The sequence below is a fragment of the Pteropus alecto genome, unplaced genomic scaffold (genome assembly GCF_000325575.1).
Source record: "Pteropus alecto unplaced genomic scaffold, ASM32557v1 scaffold7, whole genome shotgun sequence".
In the NCBI taxonomy this organism is placed as follows: Eukaryota; Metazoa; Chordata; class Mammalia; order Chiroptera; family Pteropodidae; genus Pteropus; species Pteropus alecto.
Window position 1 is genome coordinate 22,244,052 of NW_006494614.1, and position 11,959 is coordinate 22,256,010.

An 11,959-nucleotide genomic window follows, 5' to 3' on the forward strand; every position below is an offset into this window, starting at 1 on the left:
TTTATGGCTGAGTAATATTCTATTTGTATATATGGACCATATTTTCTTTATTCAGTCATCTGTTGAAGGACACTTCTGTTGTTTCCATGTCTTGGCCACCAGGAATAATGCTGCAGTGAACATCGGGGTGCATATATCTTTATGACTAAATGTTTTCAAGGTTTGTGGGTAGATACTGAGAAGAGTGATTGCTGGGTCAAATGGTACCTTTATTCTTAATTTTTTGAAGAAGCTTCATACTGTTTTCTATGGAGGCTGTACCAATTTACATTCCTGCCAGCAGTGTATGGTTACCAGAGGGAAAGGGGAGGGAAGAGGTAGATAAGAGTAAAAGGGATCAAATATGTGGTAATAAAAGGAGATTTGACTTTGGGTGGTGAACACACAATGCAATAGATATATGATATATCATTGAATTGTACACTTAAAATCTATATAATTTTGTTAACTTAATGTCACCCAATAAATTTAATTTTTAAAAGTGAAAATAAAATAATTTTAAAAATTAAAAAATAAACAATGAAGATTAGTATACAAAGTTTGTTTTGGGGTACCATTTCAATAATTTTTTCTATAATCTACATATATATTAAGCTTTTCTATATAATTTAGAGGATGAAGAGTTTCTTTATGACTTGAGCAGCATCAGACTTTTCTACTGGTGATAGCAACTAGCAAGTAAAGTTTAGATAAAATTTACATACTGCACAGTGTGGTTCTTCCAACTGGCCCTGGGTTTGATCCAAGACCTACTTAACTGTGGTAAGCCTTTGGGTTGTTTTTATTTCCTGAGAGTGGGGATTTGATATAAATACAAATCTGACAAACACCACTTTTTAAAAATCTTGACCTTCCATTTAGAACAACAGTCATTCACTGTATTAAGTTTATATGCATGTGTGTTATGTAGAAGAATTTTACAGAAGATAAATTTATATAAAATATGTTTATTGCTATCTTAATTAGAAATAATCTTTTTATGCCCATTGTATGTGATAATTTCTCCATGTGCAGTGAATAAACCTGTGATTAGGTCATAGCCTATTGTTAAGAACATATAGGCAGCCAATTGGCCAATGGAATATCATCCTGCCTGGGAGGAGAAAAAAAACACTAAGGTAAAATGAAAATGCCAATACATGCTGAGAAAGAGCTAATAAAAAGTGTGTGACATTACTTAGACTGGTGATACTAAAAAAAAAAAAAAGTGTAATTTTTGTTCTTTGAGAATGGACTAGCATAGGGTATAGAAAGACAAGAAAAGAAGGGTGACTTAGTCTATTGAAAGAAATTATTTAACCCACTTATCTGAAATCAAAACAAAAAATTGTTTTCCACAATCTTCAAATGTTTGGTTACATTTTCAGAAAGGTGTGCATTGATAAATATTAAATGGCTAAAGAAGATGGGTTACATTCTACTTATAACTTGTCACATAGCCTTAAAAATACTGCTTTAAGGATCATCAATTTAGAGGGAAGATCTGAGTGGCAACAGTACTCTACTTTCAGTCCCATCCTATACCACATCTTTATGTTTACTAAGATAAAGACATTGTTGGATTTATGATTAATTTTTTAAAGGAAGCAAGAAGACAGAGTATTATAGTAGATGAATTAAGGCCCAAATAAAATCTCAGCAGGCCAAAAGAATAGGCCAGATTGGATACAATGAAATTAAATAGGTATAAATGTAGGAGACCAGCTTTTGGGGTCAGACAGCTAACTTCATAGGGCTGCATGGAAACATGTGACTTGTCATCAACAAATGTAGGAAAAGATTTAGGGCTTTTCATAGCCACTTGGTTGTGGGTTCACCTTCGTGACCCATAGAATGACATGATGAACAAAACAAACAAACAAACAAAACAATGATATATGTGATATAGTGCCCAGAGTAAAAGAACAAATTGTCCTACTCTGTTTCATGTTGGTCAGATTTTCCAATTAGTTCTGTAAGGGTATACATGAAGTAGGACATATCTAAAAAATGTGGCCATTAGATAAAGGAGACTCAAAAATGTATTATTGAAGACTAGGATGCTTTTCCGACATACAGCAATAAAAGACAAGAGCAAGGATAGGGGTTTAGATTTGAACTTTGTGTGCCCCATCCACAAAGTTGGCATAACTTGGACCCAAGTCAAAGATACACTGAAGCAGAATTCAACACAACGTAAGAAAGAACTTTTTAGCCATCTTTAGAGAATCCAAAGATGGACTCATTTGGAGGCAATTAGTCTCTTATCATTGGAGATATTTGTGCAGAAATTTCAGTAGCCACTTGGTGTGTTATAGCAGTGATCAAAGCAACAAATATGTTACAGTCACTTCAATCCTGATATTTTATTTAAATATGTGTCAACGATTCCCAGATGCACCACTTACTAACTTCTTGGGTATCACTTAACTTCTCTGGGCCTCGGTTTCCTCCTATTCAAAGGACTGAGGGGGTGACAGTAACTTATAAAGCTGTTAGAGAGATTAAAGGAGTTTGAAGAACAATAGCAGTAGCCTGATTCCAAATCACTCCATCGCATTCCCAAAATACCAAAAGATCAACAAGGAGAATAAATAAAGCAGTGTTAGACAGAAAACACAGCAACCTTCAAGTCACTTATGAGGAAAAAAAGAAATAAGCTCTAACAAAGCTTCTGATACCTGCAAAACATCCCAGCAGACCTGTATGTATGGAGAGTCGGGGTGAGGGAGCCAAAAGGAAGAAGAGTAACACACAAAAATGTCAAACAGGTGGAATTGGGTAGTTCATTGCCCTGGCCATAGGGAAGGGGCTTAAAAGTGTGCAGGGCCTGAAGTGGAAGCCTCAGAGAGGTAGTGCTTCTGGAGAAGGATTAGAAAAAGAGAAAAGAGATTGTGCTCCTTGGATATGAGGTGGTGGAGGGAAAGAAATAAATAAAAGGAGAAAATTAAAGAACATGCTAATTAAGATTGGTTGATTGTATTAATGTCAATAATATGATGTGATCATTCTACTATAGGCTTACGAGGTGATACCATTAAGAGAAACTGCAAAAAGAGTACACAGGATCTCTTTTTTATATCTTACAACTTCATGTGAGTATTCAATTATCTTAAACTAACAAAAAAAAATTTATTTTAAAAACACGATTCTGTTTTTATAATAGTAAAAATAGGTAAAACAAAACTATATCGTTTAGAAATTTACATTTAGGGTGTAAAACTAAATAAAAGAAAGCGATTGCCATAAAACTCAGCCAAGTGGTTTCCTCTACAATAGAAGGAAGAGGCTGAGAAAAAGTGAGGTGGGGTGTTTCTTACCTTGATGATTGTTATACTTCATTTGCTTTAAAATAATTAAGGTATCCATTTATGTTTTCTAAGAAAACTTAGAAGAAAAGGTAGTGATCAGTGTTAACCACTGTTCTAGGACACAAAACTTTGGTAGGCTCCATAAAATATAATATAAAAACTGATTTGACCACACTACAATAAAACTGGAAATTAAAAATAAAACCAAAAAATAAAAGACTCCTCATCTGGACATTAACACTGTTGTATTACATAACTCTTCTGTGAAAGGGTGATAAAACAAAATTATTGTATTTCTTAAAAATATGATAAAAATACTATATACCAAAATTATGGACTATATTTATAACAATGATCAGAAAATAACTTGTAATTGTAATTGTAAAACTGATATTGATAGTACAAAGATTGCAGACCAATATTATTTATGAGATTGAGGTAAAAAAAATCATAAACAAAATACTGCTGAACTAACTCAGACAACAAGTTAAGCATTAAATATATTGTAACCATATATTTTACACTAGGATATAAAAATGGTTAATATTACACAACAAGTTAATATAATTTATCATTTTAATAAGTCTACAGATAAAAATGATATGAATTTTTTATAGGTGTTGAAAATTGATTTTGGCAAAATTAAACATTTCTAAAAACATTTAGAAAAATAGTAATAAATGGCTGCTTCCTTATTTAATAGAGAAACACTAGAGGCATTTCTACTAAGGTCAGTAATGAGGTTAGCAAGCCCACTATCTCCACTGGTATCTAGCATTGTCTGCAGGTAATAGTCAATAGAATTAGACTAGAGAAAACAATTAGAAGTACAAGAGTAAGAAATCTATCTTTATCTGCAGAAGACATAATAATATACATGGAAAATCCTAGAGAATCAATGATAAAATGAACTTATAGCAGGATATAAAATTAACATGTAAAAATCAGCAGCATTCATATACACAAATAATAACAGGCTAGAAGATAAAATGAATGCAATGGTAATAAAAAAGTAAAATATTTAGGAAGAAACTTCACAAGAAAGGCTCAGTACCTATATAAATAAAATTAGAAAACATTTCTGTAAGACTCAAAAAATAAGCTTAAAAAAATGGAAAGACATCTCTTATTATTTATTTGCACATCTCAACATCATCAAAATGTCAGTTCTTGCTGTTAATTTACAAATTTGATCCCAATAAAAATTCTAATGGGCATTTTTATAGAGCCAGATAAGTCCATTGCCTTATCATAGCCACATAAAATTGAGTAAGTTGGTGTGATCTATCTTTTGAGCTACATTTTTTAAAGCTTTGGACTATGTCAATGGGGTATAAAATTCAATTGATCAACTGTAATATGTGATTGATATTGAGATTACAAAACATTTTCAGAATTAATGGAAATAACGGCTGTGTTTTCTAGGAAACCCATGAGGAATAAAATTTTTTAAATGTTCATTTATGCCATAAACAAAAGAAAATGTACTGTGATGATAAATATAAGTTCTATAGGATCTGGATTTTTAAGACATAATGAATCTTCATGGACCACCGGGGTCAGCAGATATGATCTTTTGAATCATAATTTTGAAGCAGGTGAAATTGATCTTAGTTTTGCTTATTGTAATTTAAACCAGCATGAATTTCCATGATAGAACCAAGGTTAGTGAATATTCTTTGGCCTACTGCAGAGACATTGTAGTATAGACCCTACTTCAAGGCAGAAACGGCAACTACAATGTCTTGATTATTTGGGGGCTATAAATACATACAATGAGGTTCTATTAATCCAAAGAGTGATGAGATAAAAGGTTATTTTCAACTGCAAACTTCATGTCTCTGAAGCAGCAACTACCAGAATGTGGCGCTGGTGTGGTTTTCTTTCCCCTTGGTGGGATGGGGTTTGGTAAGAGATGAAGAATAAGAAGGAAGAGGAGATAATAGGAATAAGGCAATAAAAGAAATTAATTTTTTCAAGACTGTATTAAATTGAAATAATTTACTTCTATATTCGACTCGTATAGAGATTAAGTTACGTATTTTTCACGGTCAGGAATAAAATGGCTATCGTTTTGTAACTGCGTTACAAAAGCAGTTCCCATAATCCAAGTTTAGCATATTTTATAAATGACCTTTGTATTGATGAAATTTTTAGTTTTATTAGAAGCTAAAAACTAAAAATAAAAAACAAAAGAATAACTAGGAAATTACTGAACGTGAAGACCTGCAATGGGGAGGGTGAGGAAAAACTACTAAGAGCTATAAAACTATGCTACAAAGCTCTTTCATTAAACAGTATGGTACTAGTACAAGAATAAGCCATCAGATCAATGGATAAAATAAAACCTTCAGAAATAGATTCAACTACATGTAACGGTTTAGTTTATAATAAAAATGGTATCTCGATACTACTGGGGCAAACGTGCTATTTAATACATAGTGTAGAGATAACTGGATAGCTTTTTGGAAAAAGATAAAAGCAAATCTATTCCTTCTATCACACCCAAGAATAAACTCTAAATGAATCAGAGGTCTAAATATAAAAGGTAAATCTAAACAAATATAAGAGGGAAGCGAGTGAATTCCTCTAAAACCACGTGTAAAGAAAGGCTTTCTAACGATGAGTAAACTCCCGGATGCAATCAAAGAAAAGATTGGTAAATCTAACTAAGTACTAATAAAAAATTTTTTACATGCCAAAAAAATATTAAAGTCATAGATAATTGGAAAACTGGTAGAAAATATTTACAGCATATATCACAGATAAAGGGTTAAAACCTTAATTTATTGAGAATTTTTTAATTGAGGAAAAGTGGCTTATAGAAAAATGGGCAGAGACTTGTACAAACAACTCAAAAAGATAAAAATGGCCCTTAGTCATATGAAAAGATGTATAATTTCATTCATATAAAAAAGAAATGCAAATTGAAACTACAATAAAATTCCATTTTTCACCCATCAAATAGGCAAAATTAAAAAGCTTGACAATTTACACTGGTGATGAAGTGGTGGAGAAACGGGTACTGCCATACATTACTGATGGATATGAAAAGTGGTACAACCTTTCTGGAGGAAGATTTGAGAATATCTGACTATATCTAATCCAGTCTCAACACAAAATTCCCTCTGTGAATTTATCTTGAATACATATCTCCAACAATATGAAAACATATATGCACAGTTATTCACAGAGTATTTGCCATTGTCAAGTATAAGAGATGGATTGAATAAACTATGATACAAGAGAACTATGCAGCTGTGATAAGGAGTTCTATGTACTGATATGAAATGATTTCTTGGAGATATTAATGAAAAAGGCAAAATACAAAAAAAAATATGCTATGCTAACTTTTATGTACAAAATAAGGGAAAATTAAAAAAAAATTAATGGCTTATTATTACAAAAAGGAACACAAGAAGCACAAACCAGAAAACAGTGAAGTTAGTTGCCTACAAGGGGTTGGGGAGACTGGCTGAAAGGAATATTGGAAGCAGTGACAAAAGTTTTACTTTTGAAAGCATGTTAAATTCTATGTATTTCAAAAATAAAATTCAGTAAAAATGAGGAGCATTGCTAAAACTGAAAGCAAACTGAGACACGTGGACCTGATTGTTTATCAAATGTTTTTCAAATGTATTTCAAATGAACATCACAGCCACTAAAGAGAGAGCCCCAAAGAGGGTGAGAGGGAGGGAGAGAGAGAGGAACGACCAACTCAAGTAATTTATAAACACAATATTTGACCATATACCTCAGTCTTGGGGTAGAAGGAGAAGAACTACAAACTAATCTCAGATACTTCTTAGTAAATTGTTCATTGTAATGACATGAGCAAAGCTGTTCTGAAAGTATTTTAGATGTACTAAAGTTTTGAACAAATGAATAAATGTGTCGATGTCATTGGAAGCCAGAGTTTTCACTATGGAAGAAGGACATACACATATGGAATGCTGGAAGCCAAGAAAGAACCCTTTGGAAGTGAACTGGAACTGGAGGTACTGGTGTAAACTCAAGATTTCTAGTGTGTGTGTGTGTGTGTGTGTGTGTGTGTGTGTGTGTGTGTGTGTGTGTGTGTGTGTGTGAATGCTTTTGTGTGCATATATATGCGTGTATGTGAGTATATGTATATGTGTCTATATATTGGTATGCAGGTGTATGGGTATATGTGCATATATATAGATATACAGATAAACAGATATGGATTTCCTAGCTTTCTTTACTGAAAGGCCAAAAAGCAGACCAGAGGAGCAACAAGCAAATCTAAAACCCAGACTTGGTCCCCACTCAAAGGAACCAAGACTTCTTCTTGGAGAAATAGCTGATTCCAGGACTGGGACAGGGTCACTCTGTTTCTAAGAAAACAGATTGTCTAGGGCATCCAGTGCTGCTTTTTCTTTTCTCTTCAAATGTTATGAAGCCAGCCATAGTTTCTTCTGCCTATTACATATTGATATCATTTTCGGTCAGTCTTCCTCGGCTGCCATCTAGTTTATAATGATCCTCAGAATGTTAAAGAACTTCCACCAATCCCAAATTGTCTCTTATTTTTATCTGTGTTCCTATAAACATTTCTCTAAGGGTTGTATAAAACAGATTTCAATTTCATTATGGTATGCTTCCCTTATTTGCAACTGTTTTCAAATTTCTCCTCCCATACATTTTGTCTGACATTATAGGTCTAAATTGTTTGCCAGAACACACAAATGTCAGAGAGATTGGCCACAGCAAATTGGAAGTGGGGGTGTGCTAAAGCTCGTTAGCCTACAGGCTCATTGGTTGACAATGCAGCTGTCTTCAGAGAATGGAGTAAATATATCAGAGACAAATTAATTGCATCACAATGCATTTGCCCTTTTATCATTTTTTAGGTTTTCAGCTAACATTTTTATTACCAACAAGATTCTGTTGGAGACCACAGCTTATGTCAGCAGCCACGATAGTGTGCTTTTGCCTGGGACGGGCAATCTACCTGAAAGAAAGCAACAAGGCAAAGAGATCATCTCACCCAAAACTCCTGCCACACAGTTTGGCCTTCCACCTACCTTGAGGCAGTATGAACTCTGATCCAGATGTGCTGAACTTTGGGAGACAGGCACAGGGCAGTCACCAACCAGACAGGCCATGCCTCTTCTCCTAGAGAAGAGTTGGTGAGGGTGGGGACACGGCTATTTTTCCCAGGGCTTCAGAAAAGGCACAAGTGATTAATTGATGGGATGCAGAAGGACCTATGTGTTATTGCACATTTTGAGTTCTGTAGTTTTGTTAAGTGTGAGTTCAGTATTCTTTGGCAGGCCCTCTTGCTTCTCCACACTGCTTAGCCATTTCCTTTTTTCGGCTGTGCTTTTAATGGCTGCCTTTGCTGATTAATTCTGGCACACAGGAGAGGCTCAAATGACTGTGCTATAAGTTTGAGGCTCATCCAATATTAATCTTAGTTATATGCACCATATTGTACCCAGTTTTAACATTTACTTAATTTGCTTTTCTCTGGATGAAAAGAGAAGGGAGACTTAAACATTACAAAGGGAACACAGATTTTTTTTTTCCTTCTCTTTCCTTGAATTGCATAGTACAGTACTTTCAAATGGCTTATGGAAAGGATTAAAAGTAAAGGGTAAAAAGACAAATAGAATGATAGAAGCTGTTTCTATCGTTATCCTCTGAAGTTCCATGAACAGACTGAAAGTTCAGTTGAGGTCTATGAAAATATTAGCAGACGCCAAAAGGCCAGCAGCCAGGATTTGTGTCTTTGTGCAAGAACTGAACAGCTACCAACAGCTAGAAAATTTTAAAAACCTTGGCAGTGATGGAATAGTCCTATGAAAAAAAAGAGTGAGAAATGTTTATGAAATGATTAGATTTATGAACTTGTAAAAGAATGTTCTCTACAGATTCTAGGCCTCTATGTATGTAGATAACTGAAATATTAAGACTTAGAGATGATAGTTATTTATTTTAATGATGCAATTAGTAATTGCGGCTGAAATGAATTTGACCTAATTCGAAATCTCTTAGTGAAAGAAAGTAAAATGCATAATAATTAGGTAAAATTTAAGTTTGCAGTAAGTATATACTTAAACTTCTAAGATCTTGTTTTTAAGTTATTCAAAATGTTAATCATATGACATCTAAATAAGATGGAAATTTTTTCTCAGTAGTAAATTAATTACATTAAGTTATGATTGACTTTTCTTAATTATTTCATGCTTATGAATATTTAAATTAGAAATATATATTTGATTCAGCTTTTTAAAAAGATATTAGTCAACATAGTAAAAAAAAGTTAGACTGCATGATATTAATTTAAAGCAGTGCCAAGTGTTGAAAGTGTACTTTATAAAGTGGAATTGCATTTTTAAGATAAAATATAAGTAACAAAAATATGATTAAGGCAAATATTTGGAATTTTATTTACTAACCAAATTATAAAACATGTAAGCGCTTCGAAAATACTCAGTCAATAATATACTTTCAATAAGTATAATCCTTGGTTTTAATTTAGCTTTATCAGAAATGAATATATTGCTTTTATTTCTATAAGAACATCTTTCCTGTTAAATCACATATCTTAGCTAATATTTCACTGTAATACCAGAAAAAAACATAAGAGGGCACTTTAGTTCTGTAACAAACTAATACCATTTCTAAAACCTTTTATAAATTAGTAAAACAGACAATGGGGAGATTTGAACTATCTGGTAAAATTTAAATAAAAATGTAAAGCAAGCTCCTCCGCCTCCCAATAACTAATAAAAGATATCTCAGGTAAACAGCAATTTCTTTAATCATTTCATAAATCACTGGGTAACATGAAAAACAAGTATTCTCAGGTCTGCAAATTCATAGGTCCATCATTTCAAGAGTATTTCATTTTTTAAAATTTCACATTTATTTGGAAATTGTTAGATCTATTGAATATACTTTATTTAAATGAGTAAATTTTCATTATCCAGGATTTTAAAGAGGTAGACCAGGTGTTCTAAATATGGAAGAAGTAGCACAATGCACCAGTATACATTTCTTGTATATTGGTTTGATACCTACTAACAATTAGCCTATGACTTTAGTAACGTAGCTTAATCAAAATTTCCTCCAAAATTATCTTTATTATCATTGTCGTCATCATTTCAAGGCCAGGTCTCTGCTTTCCAGTAACATCGACTCTATTTTATTGAAAAAAGTAAGGTTAATATGTGAGACAGCAAACGATGGAGAAGACAATGCACAATTAAATCTAAATTGTCATTCAGTGTTCAGGTGGTCTCAGGCAAGTCATTATAATTCTCTGGGCCTCTGCTTTCACATTTTATGATGAGGTTCTGTACTTGATTATCTGACTCAAACAGTCGTCTTTTCTTATTTTGCATATTGTCTTATCAAATTTGGTTATCGAGTGCCCAAGCATTCAACATATTTACTGTGGTGCTTAACCTTTTGAGTGCAAAGACGCATTTGAAGAGCTTACAGAAGATGTGGTGCTAAAACATGCTCTAATTTATAGCTTACTCAAAATGAGTAAGATTCATTTCAGGAGGTTCAAGGACCTTCAGAAATCAATCCACGGTCTCCCTAGCGAAGCACAGATACTGTCAAGAATCTCTGATAGAGGCATAAATTACATCGCTCCCACATTTTAGGGAAGTTATTCCTAGAAATTTTTTGTTGTTGTTTTTGGGTTAAGAAGGGTGATGAGACTGGAGCGAGAGGCTTGCCATATAGACCAATTTTGATTTTATCCTATAAACAACAGGAAGTAAACTGAAGTGTTTAAACATAAAAGTGGAAGAGATGCATTTCAAATAGCAAAATCAGAAAGTAGAATATAAAATGAACAGGAGAAGAAAGACAGGAAGCAGGGAGATCATCATTTAGTCTGTCAGCACAGTAATCTGGGTGAGGCATAGTGAGAACCTATTTTAAAACCTTTCCAAAATTAAGGGTGTTCCCTTTTCTAAAATAGGCCTACTTTGATTCTGTGTAATAAATAATGAGACGGAAATTTACAGTTTGAAACTAGACAAGGATTGTTCTGCAGTTCCATTTATTTTCTACTCAGGGCTACAGTGGATACTAGCATCCATGCTTTTGCATTCTTCTGCTGCCAACGTGGAGTACTTCAAAAGCCCACGCAGCCAAAGATCCACCAAAGAAGTGTGGCATACCCCTCATAAACAGGCTGACCTAGAGGGCTTTGCTCAACATCTATATCCAGGTTCAGTGATAGGTGCTCTTTCTTTTATATCCCTGGGCAGAAATGAGTGGCAGAAGTGATGGGCTCTCACTGGCTGGACCAACGAGGAAATATCTCTCCATTCTCTAGTAGCCAAGATGACAAGCAAGCAAAACTTCTAGACAGGGAGATTTCTCACAGAACTGTAGTGAAAATTTAATGAATATCTATAGATAGATATATCTATACAGACATAGATTTGGATATGGATAGAGATATAAAGATTCTCTTCTAGGAAATCTACACACAGATCTTGATATTGCCACATATTGCCAAATCCCATATGTTTCCTATAAGAAAAGGGCGGGGGGAATCATTAATTAAATGGTGAGGATTAGATACACAGACATTCTCATTCTTATGAAGGAGAATTTGGCCAAGGATCAGAAATAAGACAGGATCAATGGAGAAAATAGATTCAAGTATTTGTTTATTA

At 33.5% G+C, this 11,959-nt stretch overlaps 1 long non-coding RNA gene across 2 annotated transcripts; it reads left to right on the top strand.

The window, feature by feature from the left end:
- The first annotated feature begins 541 nt into the window (after positions 1–541).
- Positions 542–10,069, top strand: LOC112474610. 2 transcript variants are annotated; one of them, XR_003044476.1, is made up of 3 exons: positions 542–3,074; positions 7,205–7,288; positions 8,162–10,069. It is a non-coding gene; the product is annotated as an uncharacterized LOC112474610 (long non-coding RNA). The 2 variants fall into 2 exon arrangements; XR_003044475.1 differs by having other exon boundaries at positions 7,205–10,069.
- The last annotated feature ends 1,890 nt before the right edge of the window (positions 10,070–11,959 follow it).